We start from the raw sequence: 21,141 nt of genomic DNA, 5'->3' as shown, positions 1-21,141 counted from the left end.
AAATTGTCAAAGATTGCCTCCCCATCCCTTTCTACTGATGGGATGATTTGAATGGCAGTGCTCCAGTGGGTGGAAAAGAACCTGGACCTAAGCCACCAGCTGGTAGAATATCAATAATTGTATTTTGGGGACCAGGTCGAACCTCTCCTTCTCCCTTTGCTACTGAAAGCAGTTTGAAGTTCCAAAGCTTAGTGCGAATGACAGAACACCAGTCTGGCTTTGTGTGTATAAATCAATTTTTAGATCAGCACCCATTGTGCCTGGCCAGCTTGAAGGCCTTCAGAAGCATTTGACTCCTCGCTCTCCTTTATTCCTCATATTGAGGCAGTAGCTAAATCTTGTCGTTTTTTCCTGTATAATATTGCCAGGATTCGATCATTTTTGTCTGTCTCTTCTGCCAAGACACTTGTTCATGCGCTGGTTATTTCACGGTTGGACTACTGCAACCTTCTTCTCTCTGGCCTTCCTTCTTCTCACATCAGTCCGTTGGTTTCTGTTCACCACTCTGCCACAAAGATCATCTTCTTGGCTCGCCGCTCTGACCATGTTACTCCGCTTCTGAAATCTCTTCATTGGCTTCCAATTCACTTCAGAATCCACTATAAACTTCTCCTGTTAACCTTCAAAGCTTTTCACGGTCTAGCTCCTTCCTATCTCTCCTCTCTCATCTCACACTATTGCCCTGCTCCTCTGATGCCATGTTTCTCGCCTGCCCAAGGGCCTCTACTTCCCTTGCTCGGCTTCGTCCATTTTCTTCTGCTGCCCCTTACGCCTGGAACGCTCTTTCAGAACATTTGAGAACTACAAGTTCAATCGCAGCTTTTAAAGCTCAACTAAAAACTTTTCTTTTTCCTAAAGCTTTTAAAACTTGATGTTGTGCGGACTTTATACTGTTAGTTTTACCCTACCCTGTGCCTGCTTACCCTACCCTGTGCCTGTTTGCATTCTCTTCCCCTCCTTATTGTTTTACTATGATTTTATTAGATTGTAAGCCTATGCGGCAGGGCCTTGCTATTTACTGTTTTACTCTGTACAGCACCATGTACATTGATGGTGCTATATAAATAAATAATAATAATAATAATAATCTTAGGAGCTCTTTTTTTTTGCAATATAAAATGAACGGCCTTTGAAAAATTCTCACCATAAGACTAGAATTGGCTACATATGTGCCTCCCATCATAACATCCCAGGGATTGTGTTTTCATGACTTCAGATATAGATATAGGGCATGGCTAGACCAGGCCTATATCCTGGGATTGTCTCAGGATCATCCCTGTGCATCCAAATAACACACAAGGGATCCCGTGAGCAGGCAGGGATGACCCCTCCATTTGCCTGGGATAATCCTTAGGTCTAGCTAAGGCCATAGATATAATAGATCGGGGTGAGGATCATATGTTGTCAGACTTCAACTCCTCCAGAAGTTGAAGTAGGATTTCAGCTACTGTCAGCCTCAACCAGCATGGGCAATAGTCAAGAATAATGGGAGCTGTAGTCCACCAACATCTGGGGGGCACAGGTTCCCCAGCCTGGATACAGATGTTTTTGAAATGCTTCCATTTCTTATATGGTCAGTAGTTTTTGAAAGTAGCTGGTAAGATGTAAATAAAATAAAAGCACAAGGAGAATCATGGAATGGAAGAATGGGAGCCAGTGTGGTTAGAATGTTGGACTGGGACCTGGAAGATCCAGGTTCTAGTCCCCACATGCCCATGAAGCTCATGGGATGACTTTGGACCAATCACTCGCTCGCAGGCTAACCTATCTCATAGAGTTGTTAGAATGCATAAAACGTTAATAAAATGGACAGAACAGGAAGACTATGTAAGCCACCCTGGATTCCTTGCACTAGGAAAAAAGTGGGATATCAATGTAATAATAAATTCAAAAACACTTTTAAAATAGGAAAGGGCAATGGAGACACATAAGCAAGAAGGAGGTGGATACAAAAATGCTAGAGGGAAGATAGGTGAGAAAACACGTTGCCAGTGCAGACTTAGACATGTCTACTCAGAAGTAAGTCCCATTGAATTCAATGGGGATCACTTCCAGGTAAGTGGGAATAGAATTACAGCCCAAAAGTGTTATAGAAATTTGTTAAATTTCTATAACACTTTTGTTAAACAACATGGCGCATTATGATCCCCCTGCCGCCGCCCCCGCCCATCTCAAGGTGCCCAGGCAGGAAGAGACATGTCAATCAAAGTGTTTTTATTCCCATATTTTACAGTGGTAGAAGACAGTAGACAATGAAGTGTTTTGAGTAACAGTTACAATGGGCAAGTTTTTCAAAGCAAAGTTATAATTTTATCCAGTGGGTATGGTGTTTGACAAGGGTGTGCCCTTTATTTTTCAATTCCAGTGGTCTCTTATTATATGTGAGTTTGAGATGTTGGAAGAATGCCTTTTTGACACATAGATAAGGCTAATTCACTAGCACCTTCTCAAAGAGATTTCTCGCCTTTTTGTGTGTAACTGACACATCATTTGAATCACTATTTGGGAAAATGGAAAAATGCCAGCAATGTGTTGGAACTTTAGATGAGATAAGCATTTAACGTAGAGATATGACATTCCATATGACCTGTTTCATTAGGACAAACCTGCCCTTGCATTATAAGGATCGACTGATGGAATGTTTTGGGAGTGTTATTGGCACACCTGACACCCACAATCCAAATGTCATCAACTGGTTGGATGTGATGCACAACTGGGTCAGATCCTGACTAGAGATGGATGGGATTTTTTAAAATATAAAATCCATAATTTGGCAAAATTCATATTTTTTTTTCATATACACAAAGGGAATAACTTGATATTTAAAAAATGAATGTGGAAAAAGCGAAATTGACAAATTTGTCCATCCAAGCAGAAGGCTTTGAGTGCTCATCTCTTAAAAGTCTGGGATTGAATTCCTGTGTATTCAATCACGTTGGTGGAGTTGAGTTAGGGTTGCCATCTATTTTTTCCCCTCCCAGACAGGCTCCTCATGATCAACAGCTACATGGCTGGTAGATACAACACAGTCCTTTACAAGTCGTACCCATTGAATCTGTACCTGGTGCAGATGGGTGAAAATTTTGTTTGCTTCATTGTTGTTAAGAATTTACTAAAGTTGACAAATTTCGTCATAAGCTGGATGGAAAGAATTTGAGATTTAAAACAATCAAATGTGGCAGAAAGCAACATTGACAGTTTTGTCCACACATTCATCGCACCACAACTGTTTTCTTTTTCGTTGATTTTTTTTTTAAAAAAATGAGCAAAAGAGAATAGTGGAAAGAGGGAGAGAGAAGGAAAGCCGGTAGAAGAGAAGGTGTAAAGCAGAGAAAAAGGAGAAAGATAAACATATAGGAGAATGGTTGGTAGTGACAAGGGAAAGGTGTGTCCTCAGTCTCAGCTTCAGTTTCAGGAGCAGGTGATCCAGGTGAACATCTGGGGCATCAGAATGGAACGATCTGTTATAATAGGGTGACCATATGAAAAGGAGGACAGGGCTCCTGTATCTTTAACAGTTGTATTGAAAAGGAAACTTCAGCAGGTGTCATTTGTTTATATGGAGAACCTGGTGAAAAGCACCATGGACTTGATCCGAATTGGGACCACGTGTGCTTACACAAGAGTAAAAAGTAAGATAAGCTTCAGCCACACACTAGACAATTAGGATAACATCTAGAGTGGCCCTTAGGTGCTAGAACAAAGTGATAGAGTTCTGGATTAAATCACTTTGGCATGCAGGGGACGTGCCATATTTTCTTCATAAGAAGTTCGCCTTATGTAGTAAAATAGAATACCCGAGGCAGAGCTATGCTAAACTCTTGAGCCTGGTGTGGTATTACATACGGTGTGGTATTACTGATGAGCAAGGGAAGGTAAAAAGGAAGAGAAGAATGGCGATCATTGCTTTTCTCTTTTTTAAAAAAACAATGTTCCTCCCATTGCAAGCAAAAGGGTCTCCCACTGAGATTTCGAATGAAAGAACTGTGGGATGGGGTTCTTCTTTGAGTGGGGATGGGCATGTAGTTGGTCTTTTTGTTGTTTGAGATAAACATTCGATACTGATCTCCAAATACATGGCAGCTTCAGTTCTCACTCTTTTCTGTTCTAAACTGTTCTTCTTCCTCCCTACGCCCATTTCACAGATATTCTTCTCTGTGGCACCCACTTTCCAGGTTGCATAGGAGGCTTTCAGATTTGGCAGACTCCTTTTTTTCAATGCAAACAACAGGAGGGAAAGCATTTTTAACCACCTCTGAATCGTCTCTGCTTAATCTGCTTAGGACACAGATACAGAGCACTTTTAGCACAAGGCCAAATTCAATGTCAGACAAACTTGGGGTTGGGGGGCTGCACTCCAGTAGTGGGTGGGGCCAAAGGCAAAAATACCAGCATATTTTAGCTTAAAGCTCTTACTGCGGGTCCTAAGAGAGGCATTTTGACCTTTTAGAATGAGGCAAGGGGAACTGTACAACAGCCAGGAAACCACCAAATGATTGCTGGTTTGGTGAAAGGGGGTTGGGGCCGAGGAAGGGGTGTGGCCTGATTTGGGTCCTGGGCCTGAGCTTGTCCACCCCTGGCTTAGGGCCAAATTAGGTGAAACTTTGCCTTTAAGATGCACATTTTCTTTTATTTGTTTTTTTTAAAAAAGCTAATAGCAGCTGCAGGGTGTGTGTCACCATTAGGCAGAGTGGGGGAAGCAGATCCTCCTCCCAAAACGGCTTATGTGCATTGGGAGGGAAGATCCAATTAGCATCAGTGTCCCTTATCAAGGGAAATCTCGGAGACCTACCTACAGCTTTTGAGAACCTGTCTAGAATGAGATGCTTTGGTGTGGCACCTATTTGCATATTGGCAGGAAGCTCTTTCTGTCTATGAGAATAAAGCAAGGAGTGTTTTACCGATGTGGGGGAGTGTGTGATCTGTAGTAACACCTGTAGTAACATCGTTTACTTGTCTTGATGAAAACATCTTTAATTGTGAATGCTAAGATATTGGCAGGAAGCTCTTTCTGTCTATGAGAATAAAGCAAGGAGTGTTTTTGCCAATGTGGGGGAGTGTGTGACCTGTAGTAACACCTTGTGTTACTTGTCTTGATGAAAACATCTTTAATTGTGAATGCTAATATCCACCAGTGTCATTCTGTCCCACCTCCAGTAAGAGCCCTACACAAATGAAGTTGAACTCAAATACAATCACTCAGACCAGGGGGAAAAACATGTTTCATTAACTTCAGGGTCTGAAAAAATGGATCAACTTCGTATTAAAGTTGGCCTGGAAGAACCTTTTAAAATGACATTAAAAATTGACTCACGATTGTTTTGGGCATGTGGGGACGGGGAGACTTTGTTAAAATTGCAGTCACATATGAATTAAACACTGTCTGAGGCTTAATAGAAGAGAATAATGTTAAAAGGTTAACTTTTGAGAACAGTTTTCATATGAAAATTGAAATGCACATCAGGGCATGCAACATTTCAGAGTGAGCAATAGGAAGAGTGCACTTCTATGCACATTTACCTGGGAGTAAGTCTCTTTGAACTTAATGGGGCTTATTCCAGAGTAGACATGTCTAGGATTGCACTATAAATCATTGTGGCCAAATTAACCACCCCTGGAAAATGGGAAAAACAAAAAGTGTTAAGAGTATAATGGTTGGGAGGGAGCACCCTTGGGTGGGAGCTGGGCTGGAGCTGTTGGAAAATGTCTGTTTTACACAGGACTATTGAAACATTTTCAGTTTTGTATGTTTAAGATAAGCTCTACCACCTAGCTTTCGTCTTTGCAGCGAAGGCTCGATATGTTGTTGTTTTTCAATATAGAAATTTATTTTATTAAAAGTTTCAAAGCCCATCCTTCCTTCTAGAAGCTCAGGTGTACATGGTCCCTTGCCTATTTTATCCTCATGAGGTTGATCAGGCTGAAAGAGAGTCAGCGGCACAAGACCGTCTAGTGAGCTGCTTTGTGGCGGAGTGGGGATTTGAACCTAGCTCTCATCGGACATGCCAAGCACTACACTACACTGGTGTAAGTATTTTTGTCCCGCCTGCATCACCTGTGGGGGCATAGGAACATAAGAAGCTGCCATATACCGAATCTGACCATAGGTCCCTCTGGCCCAGGATTGCAGGATTGAACCTGGGACCTTCTGCATGCGAAGTATGTGCTCTATGGCTGTGATCCACCAAGCCATATGGTGGCACATCCCAGCAGATCTCATGATAGCAGATCTAATTACCCACATGTTTCGTTTTTAATCGGTTTTTAATGCTTTATGTGTGTATGTTTTGTGTTTTAGAGTTTTACATTTTGTATACTTGTTTTTACCTCAATTATAGAATTTCTGTAAACCGCCCAGAGAGCCCTGGCTATGGTAGCGGTATATAAGTGTAATAAATAAAATAAATAATAAATAAGCCAAATACAGCCCACCAGCTGTTCCCTGTGGCTGGCAGGGGCTTGACAGCCCTCCTGGGGTTGCAACCCTGGGCTCACCAACCATGCATAGCCGGTGGACAGCATTGGGCTTGAAGAATCACAAATGGTGCCCACCAGCTATGGTGGTGGATATGGTGAGACCAAGGGCCGAATTCAATTTTGGAGAAGCTCTCAGGGGCAACATTCCAGTGGTGGGTAGTGCCAAGGGCCAAAGGGGCAGAGCCAAAGGTGATGGGGCTCAAAACTACAAAAATGCCAGCCTATTTTAGCTTATTTTATTTATTTATTTGTTTATTGAATTTTTATACCACCTAATAGCTGAAGCTCGCTGGGCGGTTCACAAAAACTAAAACCATTCAAAGTATAAAACAAACAGTATAAAAACATGATATAAAATACACATTAAAAATTGATTCAAAACATACCATACACGATTAAATCATCTTTAAAACATCCTTAAAACATCTTAAAAGCATTCTAAAATTTCACTGGATAGGCCTGCCGGAATAGATCAGTGTTTAAAGTGCTTACTGCTGGTAACTAAGCTTTAGGAGGTGCATTTCAGCCCTTTAACTTGCTGTGAAACCAGGATACAAACCAGGATACCACCAAACAATTGGTGGTCTGGGGAAAGGGAAAGGGAGCATGGCTATCCGGCGAACCCTGGAGAGCTGAATTTGGCCCATAGGCCTGAGGTTCCCCACCCCACCCCACCCCACCCCTGGCCTGCAGTGTGAGTGTGTGTCGGCTGGGGGGAATAGATAGACAGACAGATAGATAGATAGATAGATAGATAGATAGATAGATAGATAGATACTGAATAAATCCATGAGAGTAAGGGCTTCTTTAGATTAGGGTGAAATCGTATTTCCTTACTGGGACTTTGCGTCCTGCTTCTCTTGTGCAATCATAATGAGGCTGCATTACACAGGCAGAGAGGGGCGATTAGGTGGTCTGTAACTGAAAACTTCCCCTCCTCTCTGTTCTCATAGTATTGAATCGGACAATGCCCTCTTGTGGGGAACTACCAGGTGAGGGTGTGGGAGATGTGCAGGAGGTTGCTGATGTTGTCAAAATGATCCATGAACTTCTGCGAGTGGCCAGTCACGAGTGTGCCCTATTTCACTTGTGTGAAGAAGCCCGAAGAGTAGCATGGGAATAATACCATATAATCAGTCAAGAGGGCTGAGTCTCTGCTAGTGTGATGTTTTGGGGGGACATTAATGCCTATAACTGTAAAGTAGCCATTGACAAGAATGTAGATCTGCAAAAACGTTCACGGTGTGTGTAGGGATGCCCTGTCAAAGTGCATGTGCTTTTTACCTGCAGAGGCTATAGGTGAGTTCCTTGCTGGATCAGAGAATCTCCATGAAATGCAGCAGATTGTTTCCCACAATGGCCAATGGGCACAAAGTTCCCATTGTGGCAGCCCAGTTATGTCCTGCCTCTGAACTGAATCTAGCCCGGTGGTTGCACCAGGCATTGCACATAGAAGAGTCCAAGGCTGTAGCTAGACCTAAGGTTTATCCCAGGGTTGTCTTGTGGTCAAACCTGTTCATCTAAGTGCCACACAGAGCATCCAGCACTCAGGCAGGGACGCACCTGGGATGATCCTGGAATAAACCTTAGGTCTAGGTACAGCCCAAGTTTAATTGCAGGCCTCTCTAGATTAAGGCTCAGATGGCAGATGATGGGAAAGACCCCCAACTGTGGCCTGAAACCCCAGAGACTGCTGCCAGTCAGAGTAGACAGTACTGGGCTAGATGGACCAATGGGCAGCTTCCTACCTGTGTTCACATCCACTCTGGTCTAGGCTTCAACGGAAAGCGCATCCAAGTATCCATTCCGTTGAAAACATTGTAATGTTGCCAATCCCACCCACACTCTGATCCCACCTTTACCCAACATAGGGCTTTTGTACATTTGTTGGACTACACCCCACCCATTCACCATCCCTAGCCATCCCAGGTGATGGGAGTTGTAGTCTGTAACACCTGGAAGGGCACCAGCCTGGGGAAGGCTGTTCCACTCTAACAGCATTGCATTCTTTGAAAAGCATTTCTGCTTGGATGTGCAACCAAGGACACATTTCCATGGAAAGCAACACAGTGCAGATAGACAATCCACAGCTGGATACGCCATCCATTTGACCCCTGTGTGATTTAGCCTCAGAGCCAATTCCCTCTCCCCCACCCCACCCCACCCCTGTGGGTTTTCACCTATATATGATGTTGTGATATATAAATCTATTAAATAAATAATACTATTCTCTGCTGCCAATTGTCTACTGGCAGCATGAGGGCAGCTCATATGTACAGTGTTCAATCCCTGTGGATATTTGTAGTTTGTGTGTGTGTGTGTGTGTGTGTGTGTGTGTAATTTTTTTTTAAAATACACCCACACACCTTTCTTGCCTATCTTCTGATCTTTAGAAATATTTCGGAAACTCCTTTCCAGCCTAGCCTTTGTCCGGCCGCACCACACACAGACACCTCAAGTCAGGATTGAAACTGATTGTTGCCTCTTTAATGGCAGGGTGGTGGTGGGAGTTAATCATTTGCTTTAGGAACAAACTAAGCCAACGGTTTTAAAAAATAAAATGGGAGACTGCCATTCTGAGTGGAGAAGTGGGTTGGGGAGAAGGTTTTTCAGATCCAGGTTTTTATACTCAAAATTGCTTTCACTATGCTGCCCCCTCCCTGAGTCCTAGATATGTGTTTCCAGAGGACTGTCTAGACAACGCCGCTTTGCCTACTCTTTTCCCCAAAACCCCACAGCATTGTTGCTGCAAAGCGGCTTCGATGGGGTTATATGGGAGGAGTGAACGCAGGCTACCCAGCCAGGAAAAATTGCAGTGCTGTTGTCAGATGGAGATAATGGCCGGCAAATATCAAGGGATGGAAAACTGTGTAAACCTTCTTTTGTTTGTTTTCTCACAACTCTACAACTTCGGAAACCTGTAACAGCACATCTGCGCTGTTACAGTTTATTGAATTTATGTGATACTGATCGTAACTGCTCTTACTTTCGTTCCCCAGACTTAACTATTGCTATGACAGCCATTACTAGACTTGTCAGGCCTGCCCCCTGCCCTGCATTCCTTCGCCTACCCAGGGCTGGGCAGAGGGGGGGGGGGCAGTGGGGCCAGTTGGCATGGGCCTACGATTTTGAGGGGTCCTACTCTGAGTCCCCCTTGTAAAGGCAAAGGGGACCCATTGGTAAAGATTTGTTACAAAGTAGCTCTCCTGTGAGTGAGCAGTCCTAACATTGACAAGGCAAAGTTGCTTGATTTTTCTGTTGTTGATGATGAATTTGCCCAAAGAAAAGCATGTAAAGCATTTCTGAATGTGAAGAAGTGATGTTTATATACATCTTGAATAAAAGCGCTTGCCATGACCTTTTTTATAAATCGTTCTAGTTCATATGTATTTAGAACTGATTAAAAATACTTAATGAGCAGTTTGAAATGGGGCCTACATTTCCCATCTGGCCTGGGCCTATTACCAGCTTTGCCCGGCCTTGCGCCTACCATGCACTGGGATCTGCTCCTAACTACACCCTACTCTCTTAGTCCGAACTGAAGCCACCACTGACAGTCAACAAACAAACATGGTGACATCTGAGCAATGTAAATACTTTTTTTTTTAAAAAAGTGCAGGGAATTGCACGGATGTGACTGCGAGTTGGTGTCCTATAAACAATGGGGCGCAACTGTGCAGCCATGATGTATAGACAAGCCCCAGGGGTGATTCCAAATTGGGAAGGTTAAGATGGCAATTAAATATCTGCAGGGTGGAGGGGTAGGGTTTAAGTAGCTGGTGGGGAGTGGAAAAACCAGCAGAGAATGCTTCTGCTTCCCCCCATGTTGATAGATTGACCCAGGTTTCTGAAAAGGTGGCCCGCTTTGCTTTCAGAGCAGCAATTCTAAGGAAGAAATTCTGTGACAAGTTGAACTGTCTTGATATGTAATCTTTTACTGTTAGGTTTTATTATTGTTTTAAACTGATGTATATCTTACTCTTGATTGTTGTTGTTGGTTTTAATCTGTTTTGTTTATTGTAATGGCTTTTGCTACACAAATAAACTATTTATTTACTTACTTTCCCCCATGCCTCTTTGCTGGAATAGGTTGTTGGGCTTTTGTGAAATGCATTTGCATGTAGGGTGGTAGTTTGCCCCTAATCTTTCATTGGAATCAATAGGGTTGCAAAGTGCTTACGTTTGACTGGATCACCATGTCTGTCAAGTCACAGAATGAAACAAGCAGCTGATCACTTGACATCAGCTAGAATAAAACAGGACATACAATGATAACAAATAAATATGGCATTAGGTAGGGTATGAGGATGGGGAGCTCTGAATTACGTGTACATAACAACCATCCTATTCTTTGAGTGGTCCTACACACCTTTCTTCTGAAGTAAGCCCCATTATATTCAATGGAGCTTACTCTATAGCAGCTTTCTCTAACCTGGTGCCCTTCAGATGTATTGGACTACAACTGCCAGCATGCCTGATCATTGGAGGGGGGAAAGGAAAAAAAGGGTGGATTGCCAGAGGTTTACGAAGGACCAATTTAGCTTGTTTCCAAACTAAATTTGCCCTTCGTAAACCTCCCTAGCAGCTACAGAGGCTTAGGAAGGACAAGTTTGGCTTGTTTGCAAGTCAAATCTTTTTCTTTTTCTTTTTTGCTGGCTGTGGAGTTATCATCCAGTTTATCTGGAGGCCACCAGGTTGGGGAGATTAATTCATAGGATATTGCAGCTTTACAGTGCAGCTCTGTGTTTCTCTGAAGTAAGTCCCACTGTGTTCAGAGCAGCCATGGTTAAGTATGCAAAGCCTCAGTTGTATATGTTTATGAAGCCCAAAGCTCGGTGCCACATTGGATGATGGATATTTCCTCAATGGCATTGGTAATGTTACTTGATCCTATTTCAGCCCTTAAGTGCTACACAAACGATTCATCATTACTGGATCAGGAGAAACTCCATGGCTGACAGTTACAGAATTGAAATCAGAGGTCAACATGCAAACAAACACTGAAATGGCAATAAAGATTCTGCAGAACTGCGTATTCGGAGATCTGTCTCTTGTTTGTAAACCTTCAGTTATATTTATTGCCCAGTTTGTTAGCACATTCTTTTTTCCAGGCTGAATTCTGTGAAGTTCTTTATTATGATTTTGGCACGAGGAAGCAAAACGGCGTTTGGAATGGATAGAGTTTGTCTAGAGGTCCTTGAGTCAAATGTTTATTTGAGGCAGGTTTTGTGGTTTTTCCCTAGTGAAAGGACCTTTGAAGAAGAGGAAGAAAGCTTTTTGTGTTTAGAAACCTTCTCCTCTTGTGCTGCTAGAGTTGTGCATAGAAGAATTTTATGGGACAGAATCTTAGCTGTGCAGGAACATCACCTAAGAACTTAACAGTTGCCCTGCTGGACTTTACTAAAGGGTATCCATCCAGATCAGAGTTCTCTTTCTGACAGTTGCCAGCCAGATGTTTCTGGGAGGCTCACGTAAGGCCAACTGCAGGTTTTGGGGGAGCTCTGGGCTTGAGGGAGCTCCAGGTGTGGGGGAGCTCTGTCCCCCTGTTCTGGCATTGGGACCTAGTGGGCTTCCCTGGCTGCAATCATGGCGTTCCAAGCAGTACTGGGCAGGGGCACTGTGGAAAATTAACAGGAAGGCTAGGTCCAACCACCTAGCATCGTTCAGAGTGTTGGGCCAGAAAAAAAGACCCAAGGGAGGCCCAGGGCAGACATAAGCAGGTGGCTACTTAATGCATGACCAAAAAAAGAGAACACCTATACATCAGCACATACAGTTTGCATGTGCTGATGTATAGATAAAGAAATAATAGCTGTTTTTTAAATAAAAATATAGTGGGTTGGATTCTGACTAAGTCATACTTGGAGTAAAGCCAATGAAATCAAAGTGACTTAAGGTAGTCATAACTAACTTAAGTCCCATTGATTTCAGGGGGTCTACTCTAAGTAGGACTAAGTCTGGCATTAATCCCAAATATCTCACTGTAGTAAAGAAGATGGCGACCAGATGAACTGTGTGCTTCCTCAGTTTGGTGTCTAGGTACAAACTGTTGAAGGACAATTTCAAAGTCCCTTTTGCTCTACCTGCTTCTGGTACTTTATCTTTAAATTGCTCTTGGTTTCTATATCCCTTCAAACAGAGGACCAAGAGCCCTCAAAATACAGGACTGTCTTCTGTAAAGTATGACATATGACAACTCAAAGTGGGCCCTCCAGAGCACTGAGGCCCTGGCAGAGGCCCAAGGATGCCTGGCACTGACGCTGGTCCTGGGTTTGCAAGCAGAACATGAAGGCAACAACCCTCTCTCCATGGTTTCTCTCCATTATCTCTCTCTCTCAACGTGGGAGTTCCATTTGTGATCATGGCAAAGTGTTGTTGATAGACTTGATTCTCCATGTGTTTGCCTAATCCTTTAAGAAAACCAGCTGAAGTAGTAACTGTCATCACACCTTGCCATCATTAATCCTGTAATTACTCATTGTATGACTTATGCATTATACAACGAAGTATTTTGGTCTGTTGTGAGCCTCCTGCTAGGTAATGTCACTGAGTGACAGCCTTAGCTCGATTCACGTATTACAAATCTCGAGGTGGAGATGGGGCTGTGCGTGCTGGCTGTACCCCCAATGTCCCCGTGTGTGCTGGGCCCCACTCCTTTATTCCCCAACCTGTTCCAACTTGTTGAAATAGCGAGTTGGGATGGGGGAAGAAACAATAGTCACGGAGGTTCTCCGGTTTTCACCTCGATAGTCTTCCTCCCTAATGCAACCATCCTTTTTAAAAAACAAAAAACCAGGAAAAGTGGGGGGTTTTAATGTGAAGAATGCACACTTTTCCAAGCACATGCCTCAAATGTGTTTGTGGAAGTGCGTACTTTTGAACATGAATGCAAGCTCAGGAAATTGCAAAAACTGCCCTTTTCTGAACTTCCCCCAGCTCTATAATATCTTTTTTAATGTGTGCTGACCAGAACTGTACACAGTATTCTAATTCTGGTTGCACCATAAGGAGAACCACCTGCTGCTGCCTGCCTGCTTGCCTCCTTCCTGCTGCTGTGGTGGCTGCTCTGCTACTACCACCTCCCTCTCCCTGTTGGACTTCTGCTCTGCAGACTGCCATGCCCTGCAGGACCAGGCCCCCAGGTACTCAGCCAGCTGCTGCTGCCATCCTCCACTTGTCCCCCTCCCTGGGGGGGATACAAAAGCTGGCTGGCTGAGGTGTCCTGGGAAAGCCAGTGCCTGCAGGAGAGGAGGAACTTTTTTTTTCCTAACCTCGTTTTTTGTGGATCCTGAAATATGTGCCTGGGAAAGAGGATGCAGAGCCAAGTTGGGGGATTTGAGGGGGCACCAATCAGTGTAGTGACAGGTAGAGGGTGATACGGCATTGTGAGGAGGACTTGCCAGGTAAGGGCAACACAGCCCAGACAGTTAACGCATGCCTGTGCCATGTTCCAGTCCTCCCTGCAACTGCAGGTCTGTTGGTTGCTCTATCAGCCAGCTCTCAGGCCTCCAGACGCTGCTTTTAAATGCCAGGTCTGTGCATAATAAGACTGCCCTCATCCATGACTTAATTGTGGATGAGGCAGCCGATCTGGCATGCATAACCGAGATCTCGGTGGGTGAACAGGGAGGAGTCATTCTCTCCCAGCTATGCCCACCAGAGTACTTAGTTCAACATCAGGGTAGACCCAAGGACAGGGGAGGTGGGTTGCTGTGGTCTCTAGGAACTCCATCTCCCTCTGCAAGCTCCCTGTCCATGTGACTACTGGTCTGGAGTGTTTCCACCTTGTGTTGGGTTAGCGGGACAGATTACGGATTCTGTTGGTGTACTGCCCACCCAGCTGTTCAACAGACTCCCTAGGTGAGCTGACAGAGGTGGTCTCGGCTGCACTGGTGTGATCCCCCAGAGTGTTAGTACTGGGGGATGTCAACATTCATGCCAAGGGGACCGTATCTGGGGCAGCTCAGGATTTCATAGTCTCCATGACAACCATGGGACTGTCCCAACATGCCATCAGCCCAACGCATGTAGCAGGGCATACTCTTGACCTGGTTTTCGCAACAAGACATGGAGATGGTGCAGCCCATCCCTCTTGTTCAGGCCCGGCTTGTCCCAAAATGTTCTCCAGTGCCTAACAAATCTGAACCCCAACTCTCTGCACCATCATCTCATCCACGCATTGAGACTTCTCAGCTGCGCCTGTCTAGCTGGCCCTGCGCACGGAACGGGTAGCATTTCAGAGAAAGCCACCTTGGTGGTCCTGGATTTCAACCTCCTGCCTAGCAACCTAAATTTGGCTTCCAAATTTGTAACCTCATGACTACAAGTTTTTACCTGTCTTTTAATATCTTTATTAGTTGTGGAAGCAATCAGTCTTTAAAATCTGCATAAAACTCTTGGGGAAGTCATCTAATTCTGAGGGTTTAGTATCATTTCCTTCACTTCTGCTCCTGTAATTCTCTTTTCTAGGAGATTTCCATGGAACTCCAAAAGCTACAGTCCATTGCTCATTTGCCCAGGTAAGTAATGACTACAATTGACTGATTTGTAGAGGACTTCATAGAATTAAGCAAATTGCAGTTTCATCCCAATAGGCTGGTGATATATCTTTTTATTTTTCTCTCTGATTTGAGCAATATGCGACCACATCTGTTTCTTTTAAAGTTTTCTAGCCATCAGATGTTTTATTACCCTGTTTTTGTTAATACATATGGTTTTAAAGAAACAAACAGTGGAAGTCTATGTGTATATAAGCCCTATTGAGCACAGTGGCACTTTCTTCCAAATAACTGCAATCCTATACCCGCTTACATTGGAATAGGCCTTACTGAAATCAGTGGTACTTATTTCTGATTGCACGAATAGGCTTTCTGGATTAGATGGACATCTAACAAGTTAAACACTACTAATCTTTTCTGTGGTTTTAATTTGCGGAGATTCCCTTTCTTGTTTTTTCTGGATTTTTATTTAATTAGATTAATTCTTTGGCAAGTTAGCTTCTAATTATTGCTTTGAAGGTGTTCTGCATTGTGGCTAGATACATATCAGCTGGCTGGAAACCTGACCAGGAACCTGACTAGGAACATTCCTTTTAAGGGAAGAAGATACACTGCAATATTTTGTTGCAGGTCCTACTTTTACCCCTGATTAACAGATGCTGGAGGCCCGCAAAAGGGATTGGGGACAATTCATATTACCCTGTGCTTGTGAGCTTCCAAAGGCTTATTGTTTGCTGCCGCTGAAAACAGAATGCTGCACTAGGTGGACCTTAGGTCTGATCCAGCAAGGCTATTTCTTATGTTCTTACTTAATCCTTGGGTAACTACGGCTGGAGAGAAACTTCCTTATAATCAGGCTTTACAGGGCTGGGACATAGTGAACTATCTGATTCTCACTTGTTTATGATGTCCGAGGTACTTGTTTCCTTAAACAACACACTTCACCCAAGAGATAATATCAGCTAATTCAAACTTCAGCAGCCTCCTTCACCTGGCAGTTGCAGAGGCTGACTGAGAGTTGGCGAAGCTCCCCCGGTGCTCATGGTTTCCCCAGAAATGACACCATCAGCTTCCATATCTTGGTCCTGATGTTCAGATGAGCCCCTGGGAATGCATGATTCAAAGGACAGTTGCTCTCCCTCTACAAACCTGGAAGAGGGAAAGGATCACAAACGATCAGACCCAAATGCTAAATTGACTCTGATACAGCTCAGTGATGGAGAAGATTGTTTGCACGTAAAGGTATGGAGGTACATGACAGGAACAAAGGAAGCTGTCTTATACTGGCTCAGACCATTGGTCCATCTAGCCCAAGCATTGTCCAGCAGGATTCATTCCTGGAGAAGCTGGGCATTGAACCTGGGACCTTCTGTATGCAAAGCAAATGTTCTACCACTGAGCCACAACTCTTCCCATCACACCTTCATCCTGCCTCATTCACAGAATTGGGGTGGGTCGCTTTCCGCTTGTAACCCTCCTGTCTTTTCACACCATTTCTTCCATCTTTTTTCTTACCGCGGAAAACTTATTAAAGGGTGTGTGTGTGAACAGAATAGCTACTGGGAGGAGACATCCAGGGTCACTGAAAAATCCCCTAGATATTCCTTGTTGCCTAGCAACCGTAGCTAGCCACAGCCAGGACTGATTAAACAGAAGAAAAATGAATCAGAGCAAGGGCTCTTTAAATGGATCAAGGACTCTTGAGGGATAAAGAGGAGATGGGGAAGAAGGACAAGATAAAAACCTAAAGGCTAGATGTTCAGGGAAGGAGGAAAGAGACTCAGGAGGAGTGGCGGAAAAAAAGCATCTGGAAGGAACAAAGAACGGATGGTAAAGAAGGTGTAGGAGAAAGGGGAGAAGAGCAGCTGGGCTTCTTTGAAGACCAGTGACGTAAAACAAAGGAGTGGCTGCAAGGAAACACAAGGAGATTTATCAGCGCTGTCAGCAGCAGTCATAAACTCACAGGTATAAGTGGATGAGAAAAGACTTGCTCAATTCCCCATTAAGCTCAGCGATGGATCATCCTGACTCTGCAATTGTTCATCAGTATCAAGCATCATTACATTTGTTAAACAAAAAACCCTACCATTTCCCAAACAACATTCAGGCTCTAGTGCTTTCAACCAAGCACCAAAAAGCAAGGAAATTGGGAGTTAAGGCTCACAAGCCTTAATGCCACATCCTCCCTAAGGAGGCAGAAAGTGCAAGTGAAATTCTCATACTCCCAAAGCAGATAAACCATGAGGACAGGATGGAGAATAGGATATGCAGAGGTGAGTATGGGGTTATGGAAAACTGATGACAAACAACTTAGGGCCACCTACTTCTCTCTCTCTCTATTTTAGAGCATCTCTTCACGTTGAGAGTTGCAACCCAACACGTCTGAGGTTGTGGAAGGCTGTTCTAGAGCAAGGGCAGGCAGAATGAAGATCTCTAGATGTTTTGGAGTTCCACTGGTGGAACTCCAAAACATTGACACATACCATATACCGCTTTCATAGTGTTATGCCCTGCTTGGTGTAGATGTGTCATGGGCCCCAACTGTTGTCAGTGCAGTTCAATACCACTATAAATAGGGTGACCAACTGTCAGGATTTCCCCGGATTTGTCCTGGTTTTTGTTCTTTCCATGGTGTCAGGGGGGATTTTCTATAATTTTCAATAATGTCCTGGAATGACACACCTTCCCCTTTAAGGCTGCCATTAGCATGGCAGGAGGGAATGACATGCTTTCTTGAGGCACATCATTCCCCCACCCCGAGCTCCAATTGAGGTCTTAAAGGGGAAAGTGGGTCATTCGTGGACATTATAGAAAAGGCCCCAATTGGAGTGGATGGTGGTGGTGCAGAATGAAATCCTTTCCCCTCCTCCACACCAATCGTGTTCTTTAAGGTGGCGGGGGAATAAAGTACTTTCTGCAGGACTCAGAAAGCTGCTTCCCCACACACACACTAGGTGTCCTCTTTTTTGGTTTCCCAAATATGGTCACTCTAACTATAAAGCAGTAGTGTGGCTCTGGCCTTTTACATACCACTTTCATAGTGGAATATCCTGCTTGGTGTAGATGAGCCCCATGTCGCTTTCCTAATGTTTCTTGACTGACGAAACATTGAAATGACAAACACATTCTGGGCTTGTCATCTGATCATGTATTGTGTTTTATCTCTAGTGACTTTGCCTGTTTTCTTTCTGAAATAATTGGATGAATAACCCACTGTGTAGTTATTCAAAAATTATTTCTCAAGAATTAATTGTGTAAAACACACACACACCTCAGTGTTATTACTTTTCGCTTAGCACAATGGTAGTATCGTAGCCCATTTAGAAAGAATTAACTGGCAACTATGCTGTATTCTGTATTTTGAATTATGTATATGTTAAATTGAATTGCATAGCCCATTGGGTGTGTCACTCATATTTGTGACATAAGCATTTAGGAATATTTATATGAACATTCAGCATTACTTATGCCTAGCATCATATGTATAAATAATTATAACTACTCTGCAATTTACTTTCCATGGTCCTTTGTTTGGTGTATTTACCTTGTTAATCCTACGTTTATTTTGGGTATCCAGGTTCCCATCTCCCAAAGATGGGAAAATCAGGATAAATAAGAACGTAAGAAGGGCCATATGAAAAATCCATCTAGTTTGGCATCTTATACATCTAGTTTGGCATCTAATACAATTAAAACATAAAAGCAATGCATTTAAAAAACAACAAACAATTTGAAAACTTCACTACTAGCAGAATTAAGAGGGAAAGAGAATCTTAAAAACAGGGTGTGGAGCCAAGGTATTTTAAAATACTAAAAGGCAAAAAGGCCTACACGGCCACTCCTCCATTTAACCATTTTAACAGCTTGCCTAAAGCTGAATAGAGAAGGGACCAATCTGATTTCCTGAAGCAGAGAGTTCCACAGGCAGGATGCTGTCATAGAGAAGGCCCTGTCTTGTATTCCCACCAACCTGGCCTCTTTTGGTGGTGGGATATACCAGAAGGTCCTCTGAAGAAGATTACGGGCAAATTCATAGGGGAGGACGTAGTCAGATATCCCAATCCCAGGCCATGCCAGGAAGCGCACCAACAAGACATGTAGGCAACCACTGTCCCTTGCAGTTGGTATTCTTGCAGTTGGTATTCTTCTGGAAACTGAAACGGAAGATTTTCCTTTTAAAACTTTGGGGGAGTGATAGGTGGACTATCAGGATGAAGCTTGGGCACCTTGGTTTAATCTCAGAATCTGATTCAAACTCGGAGCCTGAAGTAGAAGAAGGCGAATCGAGACAGGGAACGGGGGAGGAAATTCTCCAAGACTCTCCAGGAGTTGGAGAGGAATCTTCCCAAGAGTGTATTGAACAGTAGGTCCAGGCTCAGAGATCATCCCCCACCTCCAGGAACTCAGCCTTTGTCGGAGAGGGAGGGAGCATCAGAACTGACAGATCTTAGAGTCTGCCATAGAGTCGAGGAGTCTGGTAAAAGACTATCTGACACAGCGGGAAACCACCCATTTAGTTGATAGACAACTAATTAAGCGTAGGGATAGCTAATTAAGTTTAGAGGAAAGCTCCTAGCACTCACACTCCCTTCAGGTATGAAGAGGTGTTTTGTTTTTTGCTTTTTTACTGAATCAAGAGTTTGTGGATTGCACAGCAGACCTCTTTTTTTCTCTCACATCTTGGTGGGTGAGCTTGGAATCGCAACAGCTAGAATATAACTCCCTATATCCTCTGCATTTAGGAGCCACCTGCTACTCCTCAAAAAGCACAAGGCCCTTTCCAGTAGGAAAAGAACGGAGAAACAAACATGATGATTGCACTGATTTCACCCATTCTGCAGTGTGAGACAGCCCACATCAGGTGACACCTTTTATGTGAGGTGGCCTGTCCATTCCTGATTTCTTATGTCCTCAGCTGACTACACAGTTACATCTGACTGATTTATAACACCTCTATGGCCCGATCTACACCAAGCAGGATATAACACTTTTAAAATGGTATGAAAACGGTATATGTAATGTGTCTTGGGCCTGAACAGTTGTCAGAACCCTTATAAACCGTTATAAGCAGTAGTGTAGATCCTGCCTATGTCTGAGTGTTGAAATTGCTGGTGGAGGTTTACAACACGAACATTGTTCCTGTTGTTACCTCATAACATGACACTGCAGTAACATTACTCCAACAGTACAGGCTTTATGTGCCTGCAAAAATATTGAGAATTAGGATTTCAGAACTGGGACGCGAGACCCAGTTTTTTGAACCATAGTTCACAACTTGACTTCTAACCATCTTGTGTTAATACTGCACCAAGAAAAATGAATCCCAAATTTTGTAGCGGGGTAACCCACATTTCAAGCCATTCTGCTGAGGCGAAAAAATAAAGAAGTCTGCTGTGCAATCCACAAAGCTTTATTCAACAAATAAATGTCTCTTCACACCTGAAGGGTGTGTGAAAGCTAGGAGCTATCCTCTAAGTCTAATTTGGCTAACAAAGCTAGGCAGTTGCCTTCCACTGAAGCAGGACGCTTACCTACACTCCAACAGGCACTTTAGCTCAGGGAGGATCTTTTGAGAGGAGCCTCTCATGACCCACTACCCTAAGAGACTGCGTCCCACCTCTTCTCAACTCTGCCCACTTGACCCTGTGGCAAACTCTGGGATCTGTCAACTCCAATGTCCCCTCCCCGTCAGTCAGAAGCTGAATTCTCAGGAGTGGTGGTGGTGGTGGTGGTGGAATGGTCTCTGAGCCATCTGCATTTTCCATGATAAGCTTGTGGGAAGATTCATCTTTGTCTTCTGAAGAGTCTTGAAGACTCTTCTGCTCCACTTCCTGTGTTGGCTGGTAAATTCCTCCTCCTCCTCCTCCTCCTCCTCCTCCTCCTCCTCCTCCTCCTCCTCCTCCTCCTTTGTCTGATTCACCCCCTCGAAACCCCTTTGCCCACACTAGAGAGAACAGGCCTGATCCTGACACCCTTAGGGAGTATCCACATGGCAGTTTACTCAGCTTATTGTTTGACTCTTTAGCGCATAGCAACAATGCAGGAAATGCCACAAGAAAAGGTAGGTTCAGCCTTTTTCATGACATCCCTGGCCTGAAGTCATAGGAAGTTGTCTTAAAATGACTAAAATCATTGATTAATTTAGCCCAGTACAGCTGTCACTGAC

This window comes from Elgaria multicarinata, chromosome 6 (assembly GCF_023053635.1).
Source record: "Elgaria multicarinata webbii isolate HBS135686 ecotype San Diego chromosome 6, rElgMul1.1.pri, whole genome shotgun sequence".
Taxonomy (NCBI): domain Eukaryota; kingdom Metazoa; phylum Chordata; class Lepidosauria; order Squamata; family Anguidae; genus Elgaria; species Elgaria multicarinata.
Note: the sequence above shows the minus strand (reverse complement) of the source record.